Here is a 16451-nt window from a genome sequence, read left to right as displayed (position 1 = left end):
TATTTTTTCCATTTTCCATTTTTATTTTTTATTATTGATTTTCCCATTTTTTGTCCTTGTTTTACTGTTGTTGTAGTTATTATTGTTGTTGTTGATGATCTCGTCATTGTTGGATAGGACAGAGAAATGGAGAGAGGAGGGAAGACAGAGAGGGGGACAGAAAGAGAGACACCTGCAGACCTGCTTCACCGCCTGTGAAGCGACTCTCCTGTAGGTGGGGAGCCGGAGGCTGGAACAGGAATCCTTCTGCCAGTCCTTGCACTTTGGGCCATGTGTGCTTAACCCACTGCGCTACCGCCCAACACCCACTCTTTTTTTTTTCTTTATATGCTATTATTTTTCATTTAATTTCTTTGTTGATTACTAGAATACTGTTTAGTTCTGGCTGATATTGCTGCTGGGAACTGAACCTGGAACTTTGGAGCCTCAGGAGTGAAAGTCTTTTAGCAAAACCACTTAACTGTCTTCCCAGCTCCACCACATACCTTTTAGATGTTTTGATAGTATCAAGAGTTAAATTATAGTGGTATCAACTTGAGAATCATCTGTTTTTTAGGATTGCTTGATAGTGGTCCTTAAAAAATTAAATGTTTTCCCTCACAACTATATGCTTTCAATATTAATTAATTAATTAGAAGATTATATTACCTTTATACAACATGTTAAATTGTATTTCTCCTCTAAGAAATGTAAAAGACAGGTGGGGTAGATGGATTAATGGTTATGTAAAGAGACTCTCATGTCTGAGACACTAAAGTACCAGGTTAAATCTCCTGCAGCAGTATCATCCAGAACTGAGCAGTGCTCTGGTAAAAAAAAAAATGGGAAGAAAGAAAAAAACATATATATATGGAAAATACTTTGTAAAACTCAGATTCTACTTTGATACAATAAAGGAATCTGATTTTAACTGCAAAAAAAAAACATGAAACAACTTTCCAAGATGACAAATCAGTTGTCAGAATCCAATCCTGAAGATGTTGTGCTGTTATTTACATAACATGAGGTTCTGGTCTCTCTGGGTTTTCTTCTCTGATCTCTGAGAATTGGGCCACCTATTTCCTCTAGTCACAACCACAGATTTCCAGCTCACAGATCTGAATGTCATAAAGCATGTCTTTTTGGGACACTGGCTCAGAACCTCCATGCCCAGTACTTAGTGACCAACCCTACTGGTGCCCTTTGAGGTGAGCCACAGAAGAAGAGAGGGAGAGAGAAAGAGACACCAGCAGCACAGCTCCACCACTTGTGCAGGTGGGAACAGGGTCTTGAGCCCAGGAAACAGAGCATCTATTAGCATCTCTTAGGACGGTAAACATCACATAAGCACCGCGTACAAGTAGCTCAATAAATATCTCCTAGGTATGCAAAAGTAAACTAGGCCCTTCAGTTCAAACATGCTGGTTTAATATTTCTAATTTTTTATTACTTTTATTTATTGGATAGAGGCAGCTGGAAGTCGAGAGGGTAAGGAGAGGTAGAGAGGGAAAGAGACAGAGACACAAAGCTTTCCCCCTGCAGGTGGGGGATGGGGACTTGAACCACATCCTTGCACCTTGTAACATGTGCGCTCAACCAAGTGTGTCACCACCAGCCCCCTCCTTTTTCTGTTTTACCAGAGAATTGTTCAGTTCTGGCTTATGTTGGTGTGGGGTTTTGAACCTGGGACCTAGGAGCCTCAGGAATAAGTCTTTTTGCTGAACCATTATGCTATATGACCCTCTGAAGTTTTTATTAATATTTTTTTAAACATGCTGGTATGACTCACCATAGTGTCCAATGTCACAGCAGGTATGTATCACTAGATGAGAAGGTGACCACCTTCTCTCCGGCTCCACATGTGGGTGGGGCGGGGCACTCCCGGGGTCTGCAGTCCACAGACCTGGCAGCCATGCAGGTGCACTGGTGGCAGTTGGCCGTCCATGTGTCTCCAGGCTATGGGTCATGTCAGGTGGACACATGTTATTCAAGTGAGGGGTGACAGCAAGTGTGGACTCAAGCAAAGAGAAATGGGATACTCACCACTTTTTCTTCTCCCAGTGGACCAAGGCACACTGTTAATATGAAGTTAATAAAATGGAGGTTACATCTGGCAACATGCAACAGGTTATTTGTGGATAATGATCAGGCAGCGATAGTGGCCAATGGCCTTGGCTTTCAGAGTCCCTGAGTATGTGCTCCCACAGGTGCATAAATGATACCCATCTACCAGGAAGAAACCATCCTAGTCAGCATGCATGAGCACATGTCTTATTTTAATTAATTTTCTTTTAATTTTACCTCCAGGGTTATTGCTAGGGCTCTCTGCCTGCACTACAAATCCACTGCTCCTAGTGGCCATTTTTATTTGATAGAACAGAGAGACTGGGAGTATGGATCAACCCATGTCAAGGCCCATGTTCAGCGGGGAAGCAATTACAGAAACCAGACCTTCCACCCTCTGCAACCCACAAGGACCCTGGATCCATACTCCCAGAGAGATAGAGAGTGGGAAGGCTATCAGGGGAGGGGGTGGGATGTGGAGATTAGGTTATGGGAATTGTACCCCTATCATTCTATGGTTTTGTTAATGTCTCCTTTCTTAAATAAATAAAAAATAAAAAAAGAACAGAGAGACTGAGAGGAGAGGAAGAGACCAGCAGACCTGCCTCACTGCTTGTGAAGCTTCCCCCTGCAAGTGGGGAGCCAGGGGTTCAATCCCAGATCCTTCACTGGGTTCTTATACTTAGTACTATGTGCACTTAACCAGGTGTACTACTGCCCAGGCCCCTTTATTATTTTCCTTTATCTTTTTAAAAATCAGTTTTAAAAATATTTTTATTATTGAATAGAGACAGAGAAATTGAGGGGAGGGAGAGATAAAAAGGGAGAGAGAGTTAGAGAGGCACCTGCAGCACTGGCAAAGCTTTCCCCATGCAGGTGGGGACCAGATCCATGTAAATTATAATGTGTGTGCTTAACCAGGTGCACCAACACCTGGCCCCTCATGTCTTATTTTTATACTTCCTTTTTTTCCACTTTATTTATTTATTTACTATTGGACAGAGAAAAATGAGAAGGGAGAGGGAGGGAGATAGAGAGAGACAGAGACAGAGAGACACCTGCAGCCCTGCTTCACCACTTGTGAAGCTTCCCCCCTGCAGGTGGGGACCAGGGGCTTGGAGCCAGATCATTGTGCACTGTAATGTGTGTTTAACCAGGCGCACCACTGCCTGGCCCCCATGTCTTATTCTATAATTTTAAGTAAAGGGTAATTCTTGGTTGCTTCTGGGAGTGGTCACTAGATCTTCTAGCTACCACTTTTTACTGTTTTACAATCCAAATTCTGCCTCTGTAAACCTACAGGTCACCCAAGACTTCTTAAGGATCAGTTCCAAGGGCTTTCTCAGTTTTCAAATTCTGGGCAAGCAGTGAATTTTAAACACTTATGTTGAAACTGTCCTCTTTAGGGGGACAGGCAGTGGTCCACCTGGTTAAGCACACACACTACTGTGCGCAAGGACCTGGGTTCAAGGCCCTGGTCTCCACCTGCAGCGAAAAGCTTTGTGAATGGTAAAGCAGGGCTGCAGGTGTCTGTCTTTTCTAACTAAATTCTGACCATACAAATGTGTCTTGCTACAATTCAGGGCTTAAAAAGGGGGGGGGATAAGTTACCTAGTTTTAAAAATATCACTGGGGGTCGGGCGGTGGCACAGTGGGTTAAGCGCATGTGGCGCAATGCGCAGGGACCGGCGTAAGGATCCCGGTTTGAGCCCCCGGCTCCCCACCTGCAGGGGAGTCGCTTCACAGGCGGTGAAGCAGGTCTGCAGGTGTCTATCTTTCTCTCCCCTTCTCTGTCTTCCCCTCCTCTCTCCATTTCTCTCTGTCCTATCCAACAACGAATTGCATCAACAAGGGCAATAATAATAACCACAACGAAGCTACAACAAGGGCAACAAAAGGCGGAAAAATAAATGGCCTCCAGGAGCGGTGGATTCATGCTGCAGGCACCGAGCCCAGCAATAACCCTGGAGGAGGAAAAAATATATATATATATATATATATATCACTGAGATTTTTTTTCAAGATTTTTGTCGATAGCATCTGATTTCATGAAGCAGTAGTTGAGCTGCATTTTCACTCAAGTCATGAACCCCACTTCTTTTGTCTGACTAGAAAACATAGGACTATAGATAACCCTGCTCAGCTCTGGCTGATGGTGGTGTGGGGGATTGAACCTGGGACCTGTGAGCCTCAAGCATGAGTCTCTTGGTATAACCATTATGCCATCTACCCCTGTCCACTTTTTCTTTTTTTACACCTTTTTTTTCGAAATTAAAAAAAAATATTTATTTCCTTTTGTTGCCCTTGCTGTAGGACATATATATATATATATATTATATCTATATTATATAGATATAATATATATATAATTCCTCTGCTAGCAGATAGATAAGGAGAAATTGAGAGAGATGGGGAGATAGAGAGTGAGACAGACCAAGAGTCACCTGCAGACCTGCTTCACCACTCGTGAAGCTTCCCCTGCAGGTGGGGTCCTTGTTCATAGCAACATATGCACTCTACCACAGGCACCATCACCCAGCCCCTGAATACTGACTCTCTATCCTAGCATCCACAGCTCAGATTCCTGGAGTATACAGAGGTCAGAAGCAGCTCTAATAGCAATGGTAACTGAGCCTTAAGTATAAATGACAGTCCTGTGGTTACAGTGACATATGTATTAATGAAGGGGACCTCAAGGGACAGATACAGAGGGCACAGTATCCCTGTAGCACCCGAGATGGCAGGAATAAACTAGGACCTCAGGTCCACAGGTGAGATGCTCCACCCACCACACCCACTCCTGGACCACAGCCCTGTTTTAAGGAGAGGCTTCCCATGTTACATCCTTGATACTCTCACTTTCTGGGAGGGGCATTAACAGACTTTGTGTCTTCAGGTTTGCTGCCCCTTAGAGCTGCTCAGGTCAGAGAATGGATAGGGAGAACCTGGGGAGTATAGACACTCCCTGGAGCACCACTGCCAGAACATGTTTTCCAAGCCAGTGGGGAAGAAAGGAAAGAATGGGGGAGTCTGGCAGTAGTGCAGCACGTTAAGCACAGGTGGTACAAAGCTCAAGGATTAGTGTCAGGATCCCTGTTCCAGCCCCCAGCTCCCCACCTGCTGGGGAGTCCCTTCCCAGGTGGTGAAGCAGGTCTGCAGGAGTCTATCTTTCCCTCCCCCTCTGTCTTCCCCTCCTCTCTCCATTTCTCTCTGTCCTATCTAACAACGATGATATCAACAACAATAGTAACTACAACAATAAAATCAAGGACAACAAAAGGGAAAATAAATGAATAAATAAAATTGTTAAAAAAGTAAAGAATGCACAGGAAATGGGAGTGGCAACAGGTATGGGCATGGCTTAGAAAGAGGGTGGAGGCGGGGCTTGGGAGTTGATAAGGCTCTGTTACAGGCCCTTTCTAGCTCTGCTATCATGGGGCCCTCAACATATCAGTAACTTACTCCCACACTCATTTCTCGATCTCTCTCTCTCTTTCTTTCTCTCTCTCTCTCTTTCTCTCCACACATGTACTCTAAAATGTCTGTTCTCAATTTTCCTGAATAAAGCTTGAAATTTCAGGAGTTGGGCAGTAGCACAGTGGGTTAAGGACACGTGACGCCAAGTGCAAGGTCCAGCGTAAGGATCCCAGTTCCAGTCCAGGTTCCCCATCTGCACGGGAGTCACTTCACAAGCAGTGAAGCAGGTCTGCAGGTGTCTCTCTCCCCCCCTCTGTCTTCCCCTCCTCTCCCCATTTCTCTCTGTCCTATCCAACAATAATTACATCAATAAAAATACAACAATAAAACAACAAGGGCAATAAAAGGGAATAAAAATATAAATACTTTTTTAAAAAAGCTTGAAATTTCTAATTCTTGGTTGCGTTTATGTGTGACAAATCTACACTCATGTAGGTAACAAACTTGGCTATACTCCACCATCACTGAGTAGCAGTGGAAAGGCCAGAAGTGATTAATTGTTTGAAATAGGTGAAAAAAAAAAAAACAGTGATAAGGAGTATGTCATGGACCTACATATTGTAATCTTAATAGATTGTAACCACCATTAATCACAAATGAAAAGGGGAAATAAAGCCTGCAGTATTGATAACACAGTGAACCAAGCTACTAAGTGAGGTCTGTGCTACATCTTATTATTATTAAGCATAAAACAGAGTGGATAGTACATTCTACTTATGGAAGAATAACTGAGTCACATTTAATAATCATTGCTTTTGCACTGCAAGTTCCAGAGGCAGAGTGTGGTTGGATGTATGTGCTATACACAGATTGTTCCTATAGCCACTGGAGTGAGGAGGGTAGGGGCTGAGAACAGGACTGGAGACTAGACAGCCTAAGCTTCAGTCCTCATTAAACCTAAAAATATTATTTCTCGAGAATTCCATTTGAAAGAGGGGGGAAACTAAAGAGCATGTATCACAAGGGTTAGGGTAAAAATAAACTTGTTATGTAGATGAATTATCTGCAAGCATTTAAAATAATTTCATTGTAATGTTGGGTTAAATAAGAACAACTAGCACAATTCTAAATAATATATTGATAAATTAAAAGACCAGAACCTGATGAGCCAGGTCGTGGTGCACCTGGTTGAGCACACATATTACAGTGCTCCAAGACCCAGGTTCAAACCTTTAGTCCATACCTACAGTAGGGAAGCTTCACGAGTGGTGAAGTAGAACTGCAGGTGTCTCTCTCCTCTATGGCCCTCTCCCATCTCAATTTCTTTCTGTTTCTAATAATGAAATTTAAAAAAAGACTAAACAGAACATGATGTATAAATGATGAATATATGATGACCTGACTTAGAATATGAAAGCTTCATTATTTTAAGAAGACTCAGGTAGCCATTAACAGCTCAAAATGGCCTGAAAATACCTGAGAATGTAAAGGAAAAAAAGATGTTTGTATATACTGTGTGTAGGCTTACCTGCTGGAGCTGTGTCAGCAGAGGATCCCTGAGGAAAAACTCTTGTGGTTGTGACAATGCCCACCGAGGAAGCAGTAGTGCCCAGCAGGGTAGAAGAGAATCCAGTGGTGCCCATGGGTACACCAAGGAGGTTGAAGTGGAATCAGATCCTATGACAGATGAGCCTGTGGATTCAGATCCTTCCTTAGACTGGCTTGAAGTCTGAGAGACAACAGAAGATGGTGCAGTGGTGCCAGAGCCCTGGGATGATGGAGCCGTGGTCTCGCGCCCTGCTCCTGCTGTTCCAGCCCCAGTGGATCCACTGCTACTGCCTGCTGAGCCAGGCCGGGTGGTCCTGGAGTCTTGCACGGATTACCCTGTGGTTCCTGCCTCCATGACAGATAGCCCAGTGGTTCTAGTCTGCACTGCAGCTGGTTGAGAGGTGCCAGGTCGATGGACAGATGAGCTTGTGGACTGACATCCTTACTGAGGCTTGCCTGAGGTCCCAGAGCTTTCTGCAGGTGGCCCTGTTTTTCCAGAGTCATTAGGTGCTGGTCCAGTGGTGCCAGAGCCCTGGGATGATGGAGCCTTGGTGTGTTGCCCTGCCACAGATGATCCAGACACAGTAGAGCCACTGGCACTGCCTGGAGAGCCTGGTCAAGTGGTCCTAGAGCCCTGATTGGACTGTCCTGCTGTGGTGCCCTCTTCTGTGCCTGTGGTCTCTTTCTCAGTTGGTGGAATGGGTGCTATGGGAGCCCCTGTTCCTCCTGGTTAAGAAACAATGATGTCAGTGCATTGGAATCCTCTGAGCAGGTAATATTCCCACTCCTGGTCAGTACCAATGGCTAGGGGTACTGACACAGGTGTCACAATGAGTTCCATGAAGCTTTCTTTTCTTTCTCACGAGGCCAGGTGGTGGTGCACCTGGTTGGGCACATGTATTACAATGTGCAAGGACCCAGTTTGAGCCCCCAGTCCCCACCTGCAGGGGGAGAGCTTTGGGAGTGGTGAAGCAGTGCTGCAGGTGTCTCTCTGTCTCTCTCCCTCTCTATCACCCCCTTCCCTCTTGACTTCTGGTTGTCTCTACCCAATAAATAAAGATTAAAAGGGCAAAGGGTAGATAGCATAACGGTTATGCAATCACTCTCATGCCTGAGGCTCCAATGACCCAAGTTCAATCCCCCGCCCCACTGTAAGCAAGAGCTGAATAATGCTCTGGTAAAAATTACATTAAAGAAATAAAATAAAAGGAAGAAAATTCACTATTAATAAATAAATGCATTTTAAATTTTTAAAAAAATATTAACTATCTGTAACTCTGATGTTTGACTCCTTCCATGAGGGCTTTGGGGTTTGTGCAGAAAATGACCTAAGAATAAACAAATATTTCTTGGAGCATCAAAAAAGTGCATAGTAAGAGAAGACTATCATAAGTAAGGCCAGCACATTCTTGGTGTCTCTCCTACCTTGAAAGTAATTTGTACCTTGACAATTGTTCCTGATGTATGTTCAACTAAAAACATCTTTGATCTTCTTGTTCCTTTACATGTGGTTTTATCCATAAAATCTTTGCTGGAGTTCTGATCAGTGATACACTGGATAGTCTCCCATCTCGAGGTATCTGGGAACATCCCTCCAGACTTCCTCAGGCTAGCTATTTGTATGGGTGGGAACTCAGGGTCCTGGCATATGACTAAGGTTCTCCATCTGAGTAGTAGCCATTGCTTCTTGCATTTAATAAGCAAAGTAAAACTTTGAAAGTCTGTGTTTGCATGGGACTACCTAGTTCGTTTCCAGATGGCACATATTCTAACAAAATTACAGATATTAAATACAGGCAAGGGCCTACATGTACCTAGTATAAGCAAGGGACAATTATATACCTCAATGTAAAAGCGCTTAATAAATAGCCCTTTATGATTACACTTAGATAGCATAAGCCTGGTATTCTAGTATAATGTCCTAAAGAAGGCATCATAAATTCTCCAATCACATATTTATTATTTAGGCTTATACACCATCCTCTCCTACCCCTTACTTCACTTCTCTCAATCATGAGAGTTATATAGTTATATAGTTGAGTATATAGTTGAGTATCAAATAACTCAAAAATAATTTAAGTACGATATAGTCTTCCATCTTTTTAAATCTCTTCTGACAGAGCATCAGCATTATTGTTACCCTTAGGTTAATTTTAGAAGAGACACTATACAACTGGCCAAGAGATATACAGGCAAAAATTACACATCAAGTAAAGGACAAGTACTGTCCCTATGACAACCATTATTAGAATCATTAAAAAACGAGGGGGAGATAGCATAATGGTTACGTAATCAGACTCTATGCCTGAGGCTCCAATGACCAAAGATCAACCCCCCATACCACCATAAGCCAAAACTGAGCACTGCTCTGGTATTAAAAAAAAAAAATCATTAATCAAGTAACTGAAGAAAAACTTGAGGCTAACTAAGACCTCACTAAAATCCTAGGTCTATTTCCTCCCCAACATGAGGCCCTATTCCATAAATCCAATACTGGTTTGGATACAACAAATTACACTCAACATGGGGAGAAAGTCTAATCTTATCAGATAAAGGGACTACAAATAAGGGCAAGAGACTAGCTCACTTATCTATGACCTTTTTGGCCACCATTAGGCCATGTTATCATCACCTGGAGTCCTAGACAGGGAATCCTTGAATACCCCATAGATTCTCCCCTAGACCTCTCTCTATTATCACTGGTCATATCTATTAGGAACAACATCATAAGCCCTTCTGTGGGCTTCTCAGGACCATACCGTCACTATGAACTACTCTCCAAAGGGAGGCTGGATTATCCTATTCTGCCACTCAAAGAAGACTGATTCTGAAGTGAGTGTATCCTAGAATGTTCTCAGATGTGATTATCAACTGTGAGCTAAGCCTGACAGGGACTTGGAGGTTGCAGAGGCTCTAGTGCTAAACATGAATAGATATGAGCCCCAGGTTAGCTCACTGAGGTAAACAGTTAATTGCATTTATATATTTTTTGTTAAATTTGCAAGCAACTCTCTACCCTAATCCTGATTTCTAGTACTACTCTCAACTCTGACACCATCTTTTCAGACAATATTGTTAGTCCACCTCCATGTTAGCTAATAAGTTCAAGCAAAGATTACTAAGACATAAGTTCCTAGGAACACTCCTAAAATAGACTTCCTAGCTCCCTTCTATCCTAAGCTCTGTACTTTCATCTGCATTATACTTACTTTATGGTTCCTGTTAACTAAACATTTTGTCCTGTTTTCCATCTTACTGCCTTTCAGCCACCAAATTGCAGGTGCTACTGTGATTCCATCCTGACTTCCCTGGGAAGATGATCTCACCAATGCTTCCCAGAACTTCACCTCTCCAGAGCCCTACTCTACTAGAACAGTCCAGGGGTAGAGACTGACCGACCAACACCTGCCGAGATAGCCTGAGGGTGCTTCTTCTGGAGCTAGTGCTCTCTGGCTTGGAGAGATCTCAACTGGAGCCGATCTAGGTTGCTGCGTGGGAGAGGGATCAGGAACTCTTGCCACACTAACTTCGCAGGAGATACACTCTGGAACTCTCGGAGCCGGAAAACAATTTCCAAGTGTCTTTAATCAGAAGAGCAGCTGTTTTTATACTCTCCAAGTAGGGTGGAAACAGGATATGACATAGAGAGGGTGGAGCGAAAAGTGACTGGTGGAAGATCAGGGTGTGACAAGGAGAGACCTTCTAAGTGGTAATAGGTGTAGGGCTGACCTAGAAAGGAAGTGAAGGTAGGACCACAAAAATAATGGAGAAAAATATATATACATAGATAAAGATAGATCTTACATAGACAGACAGACAGGCAGATGGTAAGTAGTAGAATCAGCCCATATCGGTAACTTTGGGAGACTGCAGTTTTCAATGCAGGGAATGGGACACAGACCTCTGGTGGTTGAAACAGTATGGAATTATACCCCTATTATCATACAATTTTGTAAATAAGTATTAAGTTGACAATTAAAAAAAAAGTCAGGATTTGGCGGTGGTGCACCTAGTTTAGCGCACATATTACTAAGCACAAGGCCCACGCAAGAATCAATGTCCTGGCAGTCGGGCTGTAGCACAGTGGGTTAAATGCAGGTGGTGCAAAGCCCAAGGACCTGCATAAGGATTCCAGTTCAAGCCCCCAGTTCCCTACCTTCAGGGGAGTCACTTCAAGGCAGTAAAACAGGTCTGCAGGTATCTCTCTCTCTCCCCCTCTGTCTTCCCCTCCTCTCTCCATTTCTCTCTGTCCTATCCAACAAGAATGACAACAATAATAACTACAACAATAAAACAACAAGGGCAAGAAAAGGGAATAAATAAATTAATTAAACTAAATTAAAGAATCCAGTTTCTAGCCCCCACTCTCCACCTGTAGGGGGGAATGCTTCACAAGTGGCAAGGCAGGTCTACAGGTGTCAATCTTTCTCCCTTTCTATATCCCCTAACCTCTCAATTTTTCTCACTCCTATTAAATAAAATGGGGGAGGGAATCTGTGTTTAGGGAAAAGGAGCTTTCCCATGTGTCTGTATCATCTCTTTGTCATAAATGACACGTTTACTGCTGGGATTCAGTGCCTGCACCACAAATCCCCACTGTGGATGTGCCTTGGTGAGAAAGGAGTAAGAGGCCCAGAGGTAGTCTGAGCACTAACTACTGTGCCAGGGCTGTGGGGCTGTTCACCCATTCACCATGGAATTAAGTGCCTTAATGTATCTTGGGACTGAAAGTCTGGAGCTTTAATTCTAGTGCCATCTCTCTCTCCAGCCTGACACACTCTCTATTCTTTTGCAATTATCTTCTGGATATTTCTGAATGAATCCTGTTATGGTTGGCTTTTCTACCACAGCCTCTGTTTAGATGCTTAAAATAACTAGGTTCAACACTCAGAGTGATCTGATACAGTGCTAAACCCATCCACATGGAGGTGTAAAGATACAACTTACTATCCACAGGCACTACTATATGTATCATTTCATTAAAAAAATACACACACCATGATGCCAACCTCACTTCCCTGGGCAGACAACTCTACCAATGTGTCCTGGAGCCCCAAATCCCCATATCCCTGTTCCACCAGGGAAAGAGAGAGACAGGCTGGGAGTATGGATCCACCTGTCAATGCCCATGTCCAGCAGAGAAGCAATTACAGAAGCCAGACGTTCCACCTTCTGCACCCCAAAATGATCCTGGGCCCATACTCCAAGAGGAATAAAGAATAGGAAAACTTCCAAGAGAGGGGGTAGTTTGGAGATATCTGGTGTTGGGAATTGTGTGTGGAATTGTACCCCTCTTATCCAATGGACTTGACCTTCATAATTAAATCATTTTAAAAGGGAGAAAAATACACATAACATTGAGATTCACAGCTACAACATCCTTCTTATCTTACACACCTTCCAATGGCCACAGGCTCCCTGAATTACAGTTCATTTAAAAAAACTCTGTTTTCCAGTTTTAAGCACTTACTTAAGGAGAAAGACATCCTCTGGCAAAGCAACTCATCTCTCACACAAGCAGTGCTGGATTAGAAGACCTCACACATCCAAGTTCAGTGTCACAAAGGCAAGCCTGAGGCTCTTCTTGCTGAGTTACTGCCAAGGCACAAGGACAACCCCACCCTAACCCCCTTTCAGCTGACCCCTTCACACTGTCCTCAGGATGTCAGTTGTCTCTTCTCACACCATCCAGTTGCATGCCTTGCTGAATCTGCATTTGCTGCCTATGACTTCTGAGGGATAGCTCTTGCCCAAATGCCCAAATCCATCTCAGTCCTCAACCATCCACCTCAGTGTTCTTGTCGCCAAAAAGGAACCCACTGCCAGCAGCTTCTCTCCTCAAGGTGTAAGCTTTCTACTTTTCACAACACCTCAGTGCACATCTGCCACACGGCTGAGAGGTTTCCTCCCCTAGCAGACTAAGGTCCTGCTTTCATGGGGTCAAATCTGGGAAAACAACAGTCCCTGCAGGGTTCTGGCAGGTTCACTGACCTCGCCAGTCACTGGAACGAATACTTAGGAGACAGCATTTCAAGTGCATGAATGAGCACCACCACATCTGCAAACTGGACAAAGCCAGGATGTCTCTACCAGGCAGGGAGAAGCCTGTCTGCCTACCTTGTCTGAAGCATCTTCTCTGGGCTTGCTTCTCCCCAGCGCTGAGCTGGCCTGGCTAAGGATGCACTTCTGTCTTGAGACCCTGCTGAACATGGTCACTGCGGGCTGTGGATTGAGGGAAAAGTTGTCTCTGGGTGAGGATGAGCATGAGCTGGGAGTGTGACCCACGCCAAGGGCAGTGGCGAATCTGCTCTGAGCCCAAGGGGCAGGACAGGGACAGGGGCTGCAGTTGTCCATTACCCTCACATGGAGAAGGGCCCATCTCCACCCAGCGCCCTGAATTTTATTAGGTGCGCTCTTCCTGCATAGTAGGAATAATGATGTTTAAGTGCAAGTGCCACACCTGTCTGGCCAGATAGGCAGGCCACGACCGCGGTGTGACAAAACAGTGCGGGTGACCTGGTTAGGGAACCGGACAGGGGCCTTACAAGCTCCTGTAGGGAAGACCGTACCCAAGATAGGTGGTGGACAGAAGCCTGGATATTTGTGTGGACGGATCCCTGGGTCTCCCGGTTGGCGGAAAGGCCTTGGAGGGCTAGGTGGACTTGGTTTCGCTTCTGAAAGCTTACTGTTGTTGTTTATCATGCTTTATGCAGGCCACCCAGGGAATGTCCAGGAGACTCCGGAGACGCTTACAGTGCAACCCCCCAAGTCTAGTCTGGACATTCCAGATGGGACCCCACTGGATGAAAAGCCCCTTACAACAGTAAATCCCAGCACTTCAAGCCCCAATGACTTGGCTATCCAGGTTGAGCAAGGACTGAGCACTATTCTCAGAAATATTACATTCAATCATACAGACAATGGTCCTTTAGCTTTCCCAGGAAACATGTTACATAGCAACCCTGAAATGCACCTGCATATTGTCTTAGGTAGATTACAGGAAAGGGAGCTTGGCATAAGGATCAGAGCAAGACGCCGTGTTCCCACTAGTGCCCCCCCTATTCTGGGTATTAAGGTCCAGTGCTTGGAAGGAGAAAGAATAGCCCTTTGGATAAATGAGAGCAGTGAAAGCATTTAGTTCTTACTGATAAATTGACTTTTGTCTGAAACCAAAGGGATGTGGTTAATAACCCATGAAAGAACAGTATGGCTGTGCTTTCGTTTTGATGGTAGTTGTATGCCTTCAGTTCCTCCTGTCTGTGTTACTTATAAAAAATGTACCCTGCGTACTTTGTGGTCAACTGACTTGGCCAGCTTTTGATTTATGCTTCTTTGTTATGCTATTATAAAAAGAATCTCTATATCAGTAAAAGATTGCAGCAGCATTGAAACTCATGTGTCTCAGTGTTGTCTGTCGCGCCGAATCCACCTCCCACCTATAAGTCTCATTCTCCTTGGATCGGCCTGCTGAGCCCCCAGTTGGGTGGTCGGCGGCACCTGGCGCCTTGAACAGGGACTTGAAGACAGGTGAGTATATTGTCAGGAGGGGATCGGTTCCTGCCGGAGGGTGCTGCAGACCCGCCAGAAGTATTTGGTTAAGGGCAGGTAATCATTAACAGTATGGGATTGTCAGGATCAAAGGGAAAACGTATGTTCCTCTCAGTATTGCGGCACATGCTGTTAGAGCGTGGGCTCCGAGTGTCAGAAGACACTGCCGCAGAATTTTATGAATATATGATGAAGGCGGCCCCCTGGTTTCCACAGGAGGGAACATTGACTCTCCCAGATTGGAAAAGACTTGGGAAAGACTTAAAAAGGTATGCCACTGTGCATGAGGATACTCCTGTGCCCAAACAGATGTTTCCTATATGGTTACAAATCAGGGATGCATTGACAGAAAAGTCAGACTTGGAACTCCTTGCAGAGGAAGTAATGTCCCTCGAAGAGGGTCAGCCACTAATTGACTCAGAAGGTGAAAACAGGTACGGGACGGTTCTGGGAAAGGAAGAAAAGGACAAGCACCCCACCGCGCCACTTTACACTGAGGTGTTTGATGATTGGGATGATCTAGCTGAGGAAGAACAGGAATATAATGACCAGCTGATGAGAGGGATCATGAGGTGGTGGCGATGGTCCCATTACCCAGAAAAAGTAAACAGCCACCCGTACCTAAACCACGAAGGAAGCTACTTCCTCCTGTCGGGTTTCAGGCTGCTGTTCAGGAGGCTCGCAGGACAGGTGATCTTACTTTCAGTTTCCCTGTTGTTGCCCCTGATTTTGATGAGGACGGAGGGGAAGCTGAATGGGAACCATTGTCATTGAAAACCTTAAAGGAGTTGCAAGCTGCCGTCAAAGCCTCAGGGCCGTCCGCGCCGTTTACATTGCAACTGGTAGATTTGGTGGCTAGCCAATGGCTAACCCCGAGTGATTGGCATCAAACAGCCAGATCGGTGCTTAGCCCAGGAGATTATGTTTTGTGGCGCACTGATTATGAGGAAAGATGTAAAGACTCAGTAAAAAAGAGCATATCAGGCAGGAGAGGTAAATCTCCCACAATGGACATGATGTTGGGTACAGGAGACTTCATAAAACAGCAGGCACAAGTAAAAATACCAAAACAGGTATTGAAGGAAATCACTACAAATGCTGTTTTGGCATGGAGAGCCATTCCACCTGCGGGAACAACAAGTACTGCCTTAGCAGGTATCCAGCAGTCACTTGAGGAACCTTATCAGAGTTTTATTGCTAGGTTAGAAGAAGCCACAAATAGGATGATGCCCCAAAGTGAAGGGACAGCCATATTATTAAAGCAATTGGCTTGGGAAAATGCCAATCAGCTGTGTCGGGACCTAATTCGTCCCATACGTAGGACAGGGTCCCTACAGGATTACATACGAGCCTGTGCTGATGCCTCACCTGCGGTGGTACAGGGAATGGCATATGCAGCTGCAATGCATCGTACCCCCATTACCAAATTTATCAAGACTACTTATGGGGGTGGGCGGTCAGACAAAGACCTGAACTGCTTTGGTTGCGGTAAGCCTGGTCATAAAAGAGCAGCATGTCCCAATAAAGGCCAGAACAGAGAGTCGGCCAGTAAGGGTGTGGCACCAGGAATATGTCCCCGATGTAATAAAGGGAGACATTGGAAAAATGAATGCAGGTCAAAGTTCCACAAAGATGGGACCACTTTAAAGGAAACAGAGACAAAAAACTAATTGAGGGGCTGCCTCTCAGCCCCACGCCAAGAGAGGATCCAAAAGGGACAGAATGTCCAGACACAGGGACACAGATTGAGCCCCCCTCTAAAACTATTCATGACCTTCCTCGAGCCACCCCGGGTAGTGCAGGGCTTGATCTCGCAGCACAGAAGGACTATGTGTTGTCACCCCTGGATGGAATAGTGGTAATAGAGACTTGGGTTAAGGGCTACTTACCACCAG

Source organism: Erinaceus europaeus, assembly GCF_950295315.1.
Source record: "Erinaceus europaeus chromosome 6 unlocalized genomic scaffold, mEriEur2.1 SUPER_6_unloc_3, whole genome shotgun sequence".
Classification (NCBI taxonomy): domain Eukaryota; kingdom Metazoa; phylum Chordata; class Mammalia; order Eulipotyphla; family Erinaceidae; genus Erinaceus; species Erinaceus europaeus.
The sequence above is the reverse complement of the archived record's forward strand: the minus strand, read 5'-3'. Positions refer to the sequence as shown.